The sequence below is a fragment of the Zootoca vivipara genome, chromosome 8, assembly GCF_965207765.1.
Source record: "Zootoca vivipara chromosome 8, rZooViv2.hap1.1, whole genome shotgun sequence".
Lineage (NCBI taxonomy): Eukaryota > Metazoa > Chordata > Lepidosauria > Squamata > Lacertidae > Zootoca > Zootoca vivipara.
This window is the reverse complement of record NC_142591.1, coordinates 59494304-59510333: the sequence shown is the minus strand read 5'-3', so window position 1 is coordinate 59510333 and position 16030 is coordinate 59494304. Positions and strand designations below refer to the sequence as shown.

Sequence of the window (16030 nt, the reverse complement as noted above, 5' to 3'; positions counted from 1 at the left end):
ATGGCCAGGCCCTTTCATTGGTGCTGCGTGGACTACAGAATTCTCTGTCCCATGAGGTCTCACAGACTACTTCTCTAAACACATTTAAAACATCAAAGAAGACCTTGTTTAGAAAAGCTTTTTTTTAAGAGCTTTCTGAATTGAGTTATCTATAGGTTTAATGTCTGTTAACTTGGCTGCTTGTATTTACTACTATACTGCTGTCCTGCTGATTTGTTTTATGGTTTGCTGGTTTTTATTGTTTTAGAATCTTATTGGTAGCTGCTGTAATCTAGCATCCATATAGGATGTAAAGTATGGGGTATATAACCTTTCAAATAAAACTTTTTGCAAAACAACAAAGCATTCCCATTCTTTGATACAAGAGAAATTTAGTACTTGGACAGATTCTCACATGCTTGCATCCACTATATATTCCACAGTTCATACATTTAGCAAGAAATGCTACTGTACACATATGAATGTGGATCTGCCTCTTTCTCTTCTGAGCCATATCTACTAGGTGATCCATTTAGGACACGCATAACCCCTGTGTTATAACTGCGGCACTGGTTGCTAGTTTGCTTCTGTGCCCAGTTCAAGGTGCTCATGTTAGCATTTAAAGCTTTAGATAACCTAGACCACAAATATCCGAAAGACTGTCTCCTTCTTTATGGACCCTCTGGGACAGAGGAGGCCTTCTTGATAGTTTCACTGCTTCTAGAAACTTGAGAGCTAACAGCCCAGGACCGAACATTCTTTGTGGCAGCCCTGAACTATGAACATCTCTCCCCACAGAGAGAGAGAAGATGCACCTAGCATCTTCATCATGTAGTCTTCCTTGTATGCTGAAGGCACACTTCTTTACCTTGACCTTTGATATCGATGATATATATAGCTATAATTTGGGACCAACTTTATACTTTTGACCTGTTTTCACTGATTTTAATGCTGTAAAATCATTGTAAACCACTTTGGCATCTATCTTATTCTCACCAACCCTCCTGAGAACTCCAGTTACTGCATCAGCACAGAAGTGGGGAAATTCAGCTGAATTGGTGAAATCTTGTGAGGGATCCCAGAAGTGAAGTTCCTTAAGAAACCCGCATCCCATACCATTTAGTGCTTTAAAGGCTAAAACCTGCCCAGAACTGATCCCAGAAAACCTATTGAAGCTTGCACAAAACTGGCATAATATGATCTGTCATATGTCGTGGTTGCAGACAGCAGTCTGGTGGTTGCTGCAGTCTGACTTGAGTGATAGAGAGTGGTGGAAAAAATGGGAATTGCTCTTCTGGATATTTCATGATGGTATTTATGAAATATTCATGACTTTTGATTTGAGGCATGTTTCCTTCCTTCCCTATCTTGTGGAACTGAAGAGCGTGAGTTACCTTAAATTACCCATATGAGTTGTCTCGTGAGTCGCTGTGCAAATTCCCATTTCTATCCTTTGGTTTGGACCTTGCTGATAAATGTGATTGTTTGCAGAGACTTATTTTTGCAGACGCATATGTTCGAGCTGGGAGAAATAAATATTATATCTTCTGGAAATGTTCCAGAGCAGGCTTTCTGTCACACTATTGATTATGGCACAGTTTTGTGGCATCTTCAAGAGTAGGACAGTTTTCTGCTTGTAATCGGTTCCAAATTTGGAAAGCCGTCTTCTTATACAGTACCTACTTGAGATAATGAATAAATCTCCTATCATCTACATAAGCCTTCAAGATCAACAGATTTATTGTAACATAAACTTGTGTAGATCAGAGTTCAAGTGGACAAAAGTATGTGTAGAAATACCTATCTGTTGATCTTGGAGATGCTGCAAAATAATTGTTTTTGTTTGTCTTTGTTTTCCTGTTGCAAGAGACTAATATAACTACCTCTCTGGAATGAACAGCTGTGGGTATTTTCACCCTTTTAAACCCATTCTGTTCTTTAAAACTGCCACTAAAACGAAAGCTTCAGAAATCTTGACTTTAGGGTACACACTGTTCACCCACTATCTGTATTATAAATAATCATGTTGAGAGCAAAGCAGCAGATGTTGATTAGAAAAGGCTATTTTCCACTAGCCCTCCTCTTCAAGATGATGATACCCAAGGAAAATTACTGTGATGAAATCCCATGTGTTTGTAGATTGGATTCTTTCTTTTCTCTAAATGAAAATTTTAAAGAACGGCAGAAATCTGTCCTAGGAATGAAATATCATGCTGACAATCTAATCTATGAACAAAATATATCCATAGCTCCTAGGATAGTTGGAACTTTTGTATTTGCTCCCAAACATGTGCAAAGTGCTGGAAAGGTTTCAGTGATTTTTAATTCTGTTATTTAAATAGGTATCACAGAAACTTTATCTTAGCATTCAGCACAGTGTTTTCAAGTGCAGTTTTTGTAAAATTTACATAGTTCTGTAAGTACTGTACTCAAGTGAGGGCTTCTTCTCTCTCTCTCTCTGCCTCCCTCCCTCCCTCTCTCCTCCTCTCTCTGTGTACACATATGTAGCTTAAACACTTTCACATTTAAGCATAATTTCCTCCCTCTCTTTAACCCTACCTTTGTTAGGTGAAATCCTAATTATAATTGTCAATGCTTACTAACTTTTTTGGCCTTTCATGGTGATAGTATATTTACAGCAAACATAAGAGCAATACAAGTTTGTGCATCGAAACAACATTCATTGGCAAAATGGCTGCTCTCAGTACATGCCAAAAAATTCCACTATGTCCTGGAATCCTTATGTGTTCTATGTGATGGTGACAGTATTTTGATGAGACACATCTTATACTGGTGATAAAATGCAAACATTCCTGGATTTCCCCCCTCCTCAACAATTGCTAAGTCAGCTATTTTAATGACTACTTTCTAAGTCTCAGAAAGACAGAAATTATAGAGTAGCTTTGTCTCTGTAAGAGTCTGTTCTAGTGATGCAAGTCAGATAAGCTGCATTGAGAAACATTTATAAAGCTATCGCTGTTCCTTTGTAACAGATAATAATTCAAGCTAGCTTTACCTCAGCACAGCTGAGACAGCTATAGATAGCTTAGGAATGAAATGTTATCAATAATAGATGGTGTATTTTATGTTCCCTGACACATGGTAGTTGCGGTGCTCCATGTATCATTCCTGGATGAAATGTAAATATTCACTTACTGTCCAACTTCATTCCTTTTGCTGTCGCTGCATTCTTTTGCCATATATGTCCATTTGCTTTTGCTAAGCTTTATGTAGATGGGGATATAGTTCATTTTATTCTTGTGATGCCTTAAAGAAATTGCCTGTGAGCTAAGCAACTTGATTTTTCTAAAGCAACTTTGTTTTGCTACTCTTTCTGGTTGATGATGTATTAATCTGCTGCATTGTGGTGTTTTTCCCCCCTTTCCTTTTTTAACATTCTAACAACTGTTTTTATTATTTCTATACCATGAGAAACTAGAGCAATGGTATATTGCGTCCATCCCTGCTGATTACATGGGGTAGCTTATCTGTTAAATCCAAAACTGGTCTAATGGGAATATTGTGTGTTGCCACATTTCATTTTCAGAGAACTTTAATGCGGATTCTGTTTCACAATGCCAAACGGCTTTCCCTCATCCATTAGTTTAAGAAGGTATGGGGGAGGAATCGGGACTCTGTCAGGAGGATTAAAAAGTAATAACAACTACCAGCCTGAGGGTTGCAATATCTCCTAAAATTTGTGTCTCCTTGAGTTCATTCAGTTGATAAATATGAGGGGAATCATTCTTCCATTGTGCTCATTTGTAGTGCAGGTGTTTAGGGATCAGAGTTACATGTAGCTGACCCCCTAGCATGTTATTTTAGCAGAAAGTGGCTTTTGTAGCTGTGATTAGTAGTGGAGGAAGGGCAAATCAGAAAACATTTGGAAGGCCCTACTATGGTGAAGGCTGATACAGTATATAATGCATAGCTGCCAAGTTTTCCCTTTTCTCGCGAGGAAGCCTATTCAGCATAATGGAATTTCCCTTAAAAAAGGGATAACTTGGCAGCTATGATACATAGCTGCCAAGTTTTCCCTTTTCTCGCGAGGAAGCCTATTCAGCATAAGGGAAAATCCCTGTAAAAAAGGGATAACTTGGCAGCTATGTATGATATAATGAAGTAATGGCACTTCTAAGGGACCCAGGTGGTGCAGTGGTTTAAACCACTGTGCCACTTGGACTTGCCGATCAGAAGGTCGGCGGTTCGAGGCCCCGCGACAGGGTGAGCTCCCATTGTTCGGTCCCAGTTCCTGCCAACCTAGCAGTTCGAAAGCATGCAGTGCAAGTAGATAAATAGGTACCACTCCAGCGGAAAGGTAAACAGCGTTTCCATGCACTGCTCTAGCTTCGCCGGAAGCAGCTTAGTTATGCCGGCCACATGACCCAGAAATACTGTCTGCGGAAGTGGACAAACGCCGGCTCCCTCGGCCTGTAAAGCCAGATGAGTGCCACAACCCCTGAGTTGTTTGTGACTGGACATAACTGTCAGGGGTCCCTTTACCTAATGGCACTTCTACTGATGTGACAGTCAAAGTTCTAGGGTGTAGTTACCTTGTAGCTGCCCAAAGGATGTGGGATACTGTTAACTTTTACTACTGTGAAAATATTTAATGATGTATTGTTCTTAATTTGTCTGTAATCTGGTGTATGGAAACTGCAATTAATCCAGTCATCATGGGACTGAAACTGCCTTGGTCGCACTGGTTGATCTCCGGCGGGCTAGGGACAAAGGTGAGAGCTGTTTCCTAGTTCTGCTGGATCTCTCAGCGGCTTTTGACACCATTGACCATAACATCCTTCTGCATCGTCTAGAGGGGTTGGGAGCTGGGGGCACTGTCATACAGTGGTTCCGCTCCTTCCTCCTGGGTCGTGTTCAGAAAGTGGTGGTGGGGGATGAGTGTTCAGACCCCTGGGCTCTCACTTGTGGGGTGCCTCAGGGTTCTGTCCTCTCCGCCATGCTTTTTAACATCTACATGCAGCTGCTGGGAGAGATCATCAGGGGGTTTGGGCTGGGTGTTCATCAGTATGCGGATGATACCCAGCTCTACCTCTCTTTCAAATCAGAACCGGTGAAGGTCCTGTGTGAGTGCCTGGAGGCAGTTGGAGGATGGATGGCAACTAACAGAATGAGGTTGAATCCTGACAAGACAGAAGTACTGTTTGTGGGGGACAGGAGGCGGGCAGATGTGGAGGACTCCCTGGTCCTGAATGAGGTAACTGTGCCCTTGAAGGACCAGGTATGCAGCCTGGGAGTCATTTTGGACTCACAGCTGTCCATGGAGGCGCAGGTCAGTTCTGTGTCCAGGGCAGCTGTCTATCAGCTCTTTCTGGTACGCAGGTTGAGACCCTACCTGCCTGCGGACTGTCTCGCCAGAGTGGTGCATGCTCTGGTTATCTCTTGCTTGGACTACTGCAATGCGCTCTACGTGGGGCTACCTTTGAAGGTGACCCAGAAACTACAACTAATCCAGAATGTGGCAGCTAGACTGGTGACTGGGAGCGGCCACTGAGACCACATAACACCGGTCTTGAAAGATCTACATTGGCTCCCAGTACGTTTCCGAGCACAATTCAAAGTGTTGGTGCTCACCTTTAAAGCCCTAAATGGCCTTGGTCCAGTATACCTAAAGGAGCGTCTCCACCCCATCGTTCTGCCTGGACACTGAGGTCCAGTACCGAGGGCTTGTTAAGTTAGAAATTTGCAGTTATTTTTTTAGCTCTTTGAAATGTACTGGAATGACTTGTCTCCAACGTCTTGCCTTTTATATTTGCTGGAGGAAAAAGCACAAAATGGCAGTTTAATACACATCTAAGATACGTGTTTCAACTACATCTAAGCAACAAACAGTAGAAGGGGAATGTTCAGGGTGCTCCCATCTGGCTTAGGAGTTTTTATATTAGTTCTGTGTGATCTGTTTTGCAACAGATGGAGAGTCACACTAGGAGTTATGAAACGCCTCTGAATGTAAAAGGCCTGAAATAATTACAGTGAGCTATTGCTCAAACACCTATTCCTTTCGGAATGGCAGGTGATGATGATGTTGATATGTGTGAAACAGCTGACTTCCCCAGCTCTAATCAAAACACACATGCCAGGTTTTCTTTGCTGTTTAGATGTGATCCACCTTCCCCTGCCCCCAATATGATGATACAAAGGGGCAAAAGCAATCTGTGCTTCCTTAATAAAATAGCATAGCATATATGCACTTATGTGGTCTCACTCCACGTGAATAATTGTTACTGGGTATTGCTTTTTCAGCTGTAAATGGAGAACTGATCTGTATATACATGTTGCATGGTAAGGAAATCTAAGGTAATCAATTGCGGTTTTGGCAGTATTGCTTTCTTTTATAATGCAATTCCTAGACCATAGAAACTAGATGTTGGAGTAAAGGATTGGTGCATGTCCTGTTGAGATGCTATTGTTTAGAAGGATGTACTGCTTCTGTACTTAAGTTATTTAAAATAACGGGGGGGGGGGGAGATCCTGAAGGAAATGTTGATAGGAAAAGCATCTCAGTGAGTGATATAAAAACATGGCTCTTTAAACCAGTGGTAACCTCAGTATGAAAGAGAGAATTGTTAAAATACAATATGCACACGTAAGATGAGTCTAGCTGAAGAGCTGCTGTGCTTTCAAAGCTCACTGAAAGAGCAGAACCTGTACTTCCGAAGCCTCATCTGTCTCCTAGCATGTGATCAGAATAGATGCCATTAAAGATCTAAACACACACACACACACACACAATCTCTTTCGCCCTGTTTATTCTGACACATTGCAGAATTGAAGCAGTACTTGAAAAGTTTCCTATTACATAGATCAGGCACGTCCAACAGGTAGATTGTGATCTACTGGTAGATTTCTGGACACCTGTGGTAGATCACTGGTAGATCACTGGCTCCCCCCAAAGCAGCTCAACAACTTTTGCTCCCCTATAAAAAGCTCAGCAACTTTGACCTGAACCCCCAAAAAGGGGGTAGATCACTGCCAGTTTTTAACTCTGTGAGTAGATCGCAGTCTCTTGGGAGTTGGCCACCCCTGACATAAATCAAGTCGAGGTTATTATTATTATTTATTAGACTTGCTAGTCGCTTGATCATGCAGAGGTCTCCAAGCAACTTACAACATACAGTGGTACCTCGGTTTATGAACACAATTGGTTCCGGAAGTCTGTTCATAAACTGAAGCGTTCATAAACTGAAGCGAACTTTCCCATTGAAAGTAATGGAAAGTGGATTAATCCGTTCCAGACGGTCCGCGGAGTAACCGTTCATAAACTGAAGCGAACTTTTCCATTGAAAGTAATGGAAAGTGGATTAATCCGTTCCAGACGGGTCCGCGAAGTACTTAAACTGAAGCGTTCATAAACTGAAACATGTTGTGTAATTGGTTCCGGAAGTCTGTTCATAAACTGAAGCGTTCATAAACTGAAGCGAACTTTCCCATTAAAAGTAATGGAAAGTGAATTAATCCGTTCCAGATGGGTCCGCGGTGTTCATAAACTGAAAATTCATAAACCGAGGTGTTCATAAACCGAGGTTCCACTGTACTTAAAAACTGAAAAGGAAACACAAATACCTTGTAATATTAACATTGTAATACAGAAAATTCATAAAAGTATACACTGTAAATCAACCTGCCCCCAATGACAGCCTTAGGGAGCTTTGGCACCATACTATCCGCAAAAATAATTGTCTCAGTCCATCAAAAGCTTGCCAGGGGAGAGGGGGAGAAATAGGCTTTTACCTGGTGCCAAAAAGATGTCAGTAAAGGTTCCAGAGGACTTCAGTGCAAAAACATTCCACAGATGAGGAGCCACAACTAAAGAGTCCCCCTCCAAGCTTCCCTCAAAGAAGGGACCTGGAGAAGGGCCTTAGACTCACCAAAACTCTTTATGGTATCAGAACCCCAATATCTTCTGAACACCATTCCTGGTATGAAACTACCTTGACCCTTAGTTCTTACACTGGGAGTGGTGTTCAGAAGATATTGGGGTTCTGAGCCATAAAGAGTTTTGGTGAGTCAAAGGGCGGGTCCATTTGCCCTTCCTGGGCAGGCGGCTTTGTGGGCAGGCCTGAGCCGCTCTTGCGTATTTTAGGGCAGATTGTTTCCTGTTGCCCAAATTGACCAATGGTGGCAGGCACAGCTGCCAAGTCTCCTGTATTCCCCGGGAAACCCCCGTTTTTCCAGCCGTTCCCAGCTGGAAAAATGGATTTTTTTGTTTTTTCCTGGTTTACTTACCGGCTGGGGGAGGCTCCTTCTGCGCATGTCTGGAGTCTCTGGACATGCGCAGAAGTGATTTCTGGCGCGGTGGCCATTTTGGAACTGGGCGGAGCATGCTCAGAAGCAACTTCCGGTGCTGCTCTACCCAGTTCCAAAATGGCGGCAGCGCTACTTCCGGTCTAGCGATCCCTTATTTTTCCGGCAGGAACTTGGCAGGTATGGTGGCAGGGCCTTATGGGTATTTCCCTGGGTGCAGGATCAACTGCCCAATGGGTGGCAAGCTGGTGACAGCTCGATTGGCACATAGGCAATGGGTAAGCTAAGATCTGGAATGGTTGTAGCTTCCACAGGACCCTCCATAGGTAAGGGTATCCTGTTAAAAGGATCCATGAAGAGTGGCTCCTGTCCGTTGGCTAGGGCCATTCCACCTTTCTGACAGGAACCACTTGGGGGATGCCGTGATTTGAATGTCATAGGACGTTCCCAGTCAGTTGGCTTTACCCTTGGAGACACTGCCAGTAGACGTGCTGGAATGAAATGCCTATGGCCAAAGCCTACATATCTGTAACCAATAAAGTTGTGTCCTTATTTGATCCCATAAACCTAACATACTGTGTACTGTCTAGTTATTTAATCCTCCTCAAGGAACGTGATGGTCATGGGACCTCGACATGCAATACTGTGTAACCAAAAATATGGAAGCTCTCTGGAAAAGTCCAGAATGCATTAATGTGACAGTATGGGACTATGCTGATTCCGATGAAATATTACAATCAGCTTTAACCTGGGCCAGAGTTGAAAGCAGGACTGATCCCTCAGCCCAGACGCTGAGCTAAGTACTAGAACCTCCAGGTTCTATTTGTAGCCCTTTTCACAAGGAAGACTGAGCATGTTCCATCTATACTATTTGGAACCATTTCAAGAGGGTTTATTTTAAAATTTGATTTAATTTTGCAGAGTTGTTCATGTTTTATTGCAGTGCATAGCAAATGTCTGTGGAAGAGAAATGTAAATTCAATATGGGACTGAAGATAACACTCCAATCTGTCTAGAGTGCTATATTTCATCAATACAGAAGGTGCATTAATTGCAAAGTTTATGAACTTATGCTAATGCAAGCTAGGGAGATTTTGTTTTCTAAAAATATGGAGGGCACTATAAAATCCCATTGATTTCTAAAGGAAGGCTAACTTGCCCTTAAATATTTTCTATTGAAATCACTAGGACTTTAAAGGTGCTTAGCTTTTGGATGATTTTTTTTAAAAAAAAAAACCTTGTGAGAGAAAAAAAAAACTTCACTGATGGAGTCTCAAGATGGAATGTGGGGTAATACAACTTACATTCAAATGAGACTCCATTAAGTGCTGTGGCTCTTCTACATTCCATCTTGATCAGATGCAGACTCCTTGGCTCCTGGAGAACTTGAACACTTACCCACAATTGTGTGATATCTTGGTTGGCCTAATAAAGGTATTGCCTTAATTTGGATTTTGAAAATAATGACTTGCTGTTTCTCCCCTTCTTCTTTCCCACTCCCACTTTCCCCATTTCTACTAATTCACATGCCAAGGTTTGTAAGAATTTCCCACTCTCTCGCCAGGAAGAAACATTTTTCAATATTATAGATCACTTTCAACATCAGAACAACTTACAGACATTGCTCTGTGATTATTTATATAATTGCTTTTTACTTTCTCTGGAGGTCAACCTAGGGGTCTGTTATATGGACATTTACAATTTATGGAGGCTCCTATTCTGAGCAATTAAATGCAGCAACAAAATTACATGTGGCTTTTATCGAACCTTTCTTATGATTTAATATTCCTTCATGTACTGTGTTAACTTACACTAAAAAGAAAGAAAGAAAGAGAAAGAAAGAAAGAAAGAAAGAAAGAGAAAACACCACTAAAGCTTAACATCGGCTTTTGAACACCACCACCAAGCCTTTTCACAAACACTTCAATCCTAAATATTTTGGCAGTAGTGCAGTGAAAATGATATATGTGCTTGCAAGCAATTGGACATAACACACACACCATAAATCAGGTCAAAAACTCTGACCAGTTATAATCAAAAACAGTATGCAGTGCAGTATGTTACTGAGCAAAACGTTTTGGTGGAGTAGCTCTACTGCCATGCAAAGTTGTTCCATAGTTGTCTTGATCTTCACAAATATTGAACACATTTCCACAAAAAAGCTTAAATTGAAAGAATCACACAAGTATTAACATGGGTCCAAGGGGATTTCAGACTATAATTTCTTGTACATTTGCTCTGACACTCCTCTCCTCCCAATGTCCTGGACGGTGTCAGATTAGCCACCCTTTGTATAAGAGTTAGAGATGAACAGGGTAAGGATATGTGGATGAGGTCATTTCCTTACCACTCAGTATTTCTCAGTACTTTCACTATTTGTATCACATTTAAACAATTAACGTGTTTATCTAGCAAACATTAGTCCTAGGGGTATCAATATTCTGCATTTTAATCATGTCCCCCCCCCCTCCTCTGGGGAGAAATATAGAAGGGTGTTGACCTCTACATTGGTACATCATTTACCCATGGAGGAGACCCACGACCTAAGCTTTTCTCTGGGTTTTGATCCCAGGCTCAAATAAAGCTCTTGGTTTGCTAATTGAAAAAAAAATGAAATTAGCGCATGGTTTTGTTATCAGAAACTAAAAAGCATCGTTGATGAAAGGAGCTTTTTTGTCTCCCACAAGGAGCTTAGCAGAAATCGCATTACAACTAAGAAGAAATGAATGGCTCTTATTTTCTATTGAGATTTTGGGCAGGATTTCAGTGAAATGTGCTGAGTGTAAGAATGGCAAAGATCATTTCCTTTTGTGATATAGATATTGGGTTCTGATTTTGGAGCTGGTTGAAACCAGCCACCTTTATCAAAATGACACATAGCTGCAGAGAAATTGCCTTGTACTTCACATCTTTCAATAAACGTGAAGGAGGAATATATAGCAAGGCAGGAAGGAAGTTGTTATGGGGCACAGCTGCAATAGCAGCTGTCTGGAAGTGGTGAAAATAAGAAATGACCAGATTTTATTCAAGATATATGAAATGGCTGAAAATCAAAGTTGTTGGGACTTGTTTCTCTTAAATACAGTGAGCACAGCATGACAGCTTCCCCTCCACACACGAAAGGTCAATGTGCATTGATTTTATTTTTACAGGTTTTGCCTTTAAGGTGGTGGCTGGGAATTAATAAAGAGGTTCTGAAGTTTGTTGAGAGAAGACAACAGGGATTGTTCTGTGCCTGTCCCTAAGATGTCGGGATGCCACATAGGTGAGGAATGATAGGGCATTGGAGGCAGGTTGGATTAGGGACATAGGCAGCTGCTGTCTTCTCCACCCACATCTTGATTATACATGCCAGGTTAGCTTCCACATCCCCAGTTAAATAATCAGTAAGAGATATGTTATTCTGGATTAACCTGGAAGTCAAAAGTGGCACCCAGAGACTGATAGGGTAGCCACCAAACCTGAGAGAAACTTTGAAACATGGCATATAGACGTTAACCGTCTAAGCCAGTATCCCTTTCCTGGACTACTTTCTATCAATACTCCCCTATTCATGAGACACTAATTCAGACCCACCAGCTTCCCCCATTTGATCCCATATACCAGGCACCACCAACCTTCGGCCCTCCAGATGTTTTGGACTGCAATTCCCATCATCCCTGGCCACTGGTCCTGTTAGCTAGGGATCATGGGAGTTGTAGGCCAAAACATCTGGAGGGCCGCAGGTTGGGGATGCCTGCCATATACTCACTCAGAGCAGGACATAACCTACCAAAGCCTGTCTCCAGATATTCCAATAAAAAAATCCAAGCAAACCTCAAACATCCAATCCTAGCAAAAATGTTGGAAGGGTGGCCTTTGAGTCAGCTTCCTGAAGTGGCTCCCCTTTGGTGCTGCCACTTTGGAGGCAGTACCTCCTGGACTAGGTCTAGCCAGATCAGGATCCATCCCCTGGAAATAGGGTCCAGCCAGCCCCAGTTGTTAGTCGGTCTGGGGGCAGGCTCTGGCTAATAACGTCAACATCTAAGTTCTGGACACAATGGAAAAGTTTGTCCTGTTTAGAAACAAGTCTCACATGCTATTGTATCATTTGCCTGATCTTGCCAAGTAGATCTAAGCCAGGGGTGTCAAACTCAAATTCATCGGGGGCCGCATCAGCAGTTTGGTCACCCTCAAAGGGCCGGTTGTATCTGTAGGACTATGTGTCCACTCTTTATTATCATAAATTATTGTCACTGCATTCAATTATTACTGTTTTTTGTAATAATGTAAGTAATAACTAGCTCTGAAAGCAGAAACATAGTTAGAATAATGGCAAGTAGATATTCAAATGTACAATTATTGTACAATTTATTGAAAAATGATTTTTGGTAACTGCACTGGGTGGTGGAGGCTCGCTAGGGTTTCATGCAGGACCTTTGCAGAGCTACTAGTACCTGGAGATGCTGGGGTCCTTCTGCATGCAGGACAGATGTTCTGCCAGTGAGCCACCACCCTTCACCAAAGGGACTGGCTGAGGTTGACTCACTGGAGCTGCTCTCCTGGTTCCAGGGTTTAAGGGCCAGAAGTATAAAGCAGCATCCTATGTTTCTGAGGAGAGGGAGAAGGAGGGGAGGGGAGGGGAAGGAGGGAGGGAGGGAGGGAGGAAGAAAAGAGGGAGTAGGAGGGAGAGAGGAAGGAAGAAAAGAGGGGAGAGAAAGAAGAGTAGGAAAGAAGGAATAAAGAAGGAAAGAAAAAGAAAGAGGGAGAGAAGACAGAGATAAAGAAGGAAGGAAGTAGAGGGAAAGAAAGAATAAGAACGAGAGAGAGGAAGAAAGAAAGGGAAGGGGGGGTCGCCGCCTTGATTCAGCGCCAGAAAAGAGTGCGAAGGGACCCAGGGGCAAAAAGCATTTCCCGTGCAGCGTGAGGCAGCGGGTGTCCATTTTAGGAGAAGTGTGTAAAGCCTCAGAGTTGCACGTTCGTGAGGCTGAGCCGCAGCAGGAGGAGGAGGAGGTGAGGCAAGAGGAGGAGGAGGAGGCGGCTTGCCAGGTCGGTGCCCGGCAGCACCGTGCGGAGAGTCCCGAGCCTCTGGGACGCAGCAGTGCTCTGTAGCACTTTGAATCCTCCTCCTCCTCCACGCGGCACTGATGGGTGATTTGTCTGTGCAGCAGCAGCAGCAGCAGCCGTTTCCAGGCGCCGAGCCGTGGCAGGAGGAGGAGGATTCAAAGTGCTACAGAGCACTGCTGCGTCGCAGAGGCTCGGGAATCTCCGTGCGGCGCTGCTCCAGCCGCCTTTCTACTCCCCCCCCCCCGGCCCCAGGTGTTTGTCGGCGCTTTGTCGGCGCAGCGCTTCAGCAGCAAGGTCCCGCTGCTGGGTCCCGCTGGCTGGGGCGCTCGGCGGGCCACAAGACGAGGTCTGGTGGGCCGGATTTGGCCCCCGGGCCTTGTGTTTGACACCCGTGATCTAAGCAATCAGCAGAACTGCTTCAGTAATGGAAAAAATCTCCCCAATCTCTTACTGTCTGTTTGCTTGAGCTGCTGTAGCATGTCAGCTGCTGTTTTCTGCCTGCTTCTTGAGAACACTTCTTTTTCCAGGGCGTAAGGCTTTATGTTAGAGACGCTTGTCAGGGAGCTTTATGGCAGTACATATATTTTGGGATGGGAGTACTGTGACATGTTCTAGTTGTAATCATAGGACCGTTTATGTGCTTTGCGTTTTATTTGTTCTTTGGAAAGATTGCACTTTCATCTCCTAGTGATCATGTTATGTATCGTTCATTAGCCCCAGCCAGCATTGCTAACAGTCATGGATGATGGGAATTCTAGTCCAATATCCGGAGAGCCACAGGTTCTCCACTCTTGCTCTAAAGAGTTGCTGTGGTGCATGCATTAGAAGGAGAAGTTCTGCCACATGTTCTCACAAACCCATCTCCCTCCCTCCCCATTATCCATTACCTCTACCATATTCATTTACAATCTTGCTCCAGTTTTAGTTGCACACATGTGTGCTGCCTAGTTAAGGCCCATCTCTTTATCCCTCTCTGCCAGAGTCAGTGCGTGTGCTGTTAAAATAGTCGTAGAGATTGGCAACAAGAGATGCATCTGGAAGGCTGTGCCAACACCTGTATATGCAGCATGTGGAAGGAAGGGAGAAAGATAATTGGGTAATTCATTTCCTAAGATGATGCTTGCACGCATTATATAGTGGCATCCAGAGAGCCATCTTGAAAGAGGCAGTATTTGCTACTGGTGAAGAATTTCAGAAATGCTGAAGTAACGTACATGTAAGTGTGTGTGTGTGTGTGTGTGTATGAATCTGACACCCTTCACATTCTGCCAGCTCAGGTGGACTTGTTTTATCTTATTGAAGGGACAGACTTTTCACTGAAAAATTACACCATTTTAGCATTAGCTGGCAGATTTAGTTTTCAGCTGAGCCATATGCAGTGACAGTCAGCTTATTACATTGATGTTCGCTGAAACAAATCCAAGCATCAAGAGAATTTACTATCCATTTACTATCACTTACTTTGTGCTAAGTATTAGAAATCTATCCACCAATTATTCACAGACTACTCTGCAATCAGTGTACCTATTCACTTTGAAAATAATTATTATTCTTGCAGATAGTGCAGCCCCAGCAGCAGGCTTTTAAAGCATCCCTTTTAAAGTGTTGGGTTTTTTTTTTCTTCCTTTCTTGTTTTGTCATTAAAATTGGTCTATAAATTTTAGACAGACTTCAGCTGAATGAAAGTCTATCACATGCCAGACACACATTGATTTCCACCATTAGATCAATGCTTTCCAGGGCACCATATTATTTATTCATAAGAAAGAAAAGATGCCTGAGAGGCTTTTACAGAGGTGTAAATCTGTAATCCAGATAACATTGTAGAAGGCTTATTCCAGAACCCCAAGAAACCTGTGAGGAAAACCTCCCTGCCTGCTTTACTCTAAACATACACTCCTTTCTGCAATCATTCATTCATTTGGAGAAAGAACCAGCTATTATTAAAGCTTGAAGTGTAACATTTTTAGCTCGTTTTTCTTATTGGTATTCAGGTGAAGCAAGCATTTTCCATCCTCCTCTCAGTTTCTGAGACAGCTCCTCTTTTATTTCTAATAGGATAATCGTGTTCACGACCCCCTTGAGTGGGGGGGGGGAATTGTTTTCTGCAAATCAAATTTTTAAACTTTCTCCGTCGTCGTTCAGTCAGCCTAAACACATTTTCAGTATGCATGCTGTGTACTTCCCTTGACCATAAGAATATTTCATTTCACGCTAATGTCTGTGCATATATCCACACTATTAGCACAGTGGACTGTGCATCATGTAAGCAGAAGTGTTTTTGAGGGCTTGGTCGTTCACTGGGTGTTTCTGCAGGATGCATCCACGTACGCAGAATATATTGTTAACCATCTCGAGTAGTTTCTTCAGAGTGCATGGTGCTTGTTTCTACGACATACCCACGTATAGGTTTGCATGATTGTTACCCCTTAGGGTGATGACTTTTTTACAACTTCATTTCCCTGTATCATAATTTGATGAGCTTTCATTAAAGATTAGATAAAATCTTACTTTCAAAGAGATTCGATTAAAAAAAACCCCTCATGCACAAAATGATTTTAAAATTTTTATTTATCAGTTTTTTGACCATTTTTGAAGTCACTGAAGGAGATATAAAATTGAACCCAAGCTTTAGAGTCACATATATACAACATTATATAGGGTCATAAAACACACAAGGAAGCTTTTTTTAGCTGCAGTAACAGTATAGATGCCGCTAGAGGATGCTACCTCCCCTGTAGGT

General features: G+C 42.6%; 1 protein-coding gene across 10 annotated transcripts in view; it reads left to right on the top strand.

Annotated features, from left to right (window-relative positions):
- Window positions 1-16030, top strand: part of PAG1 (phosphoprotein membrane anchor with glycosphingolipid microdomains 1) — a 109790-nt gene that overhangs the window by 10513 nt on the left and 83247 nt on the right. The gene's annotated exons all lie outside the window — the stretch shown is intronic.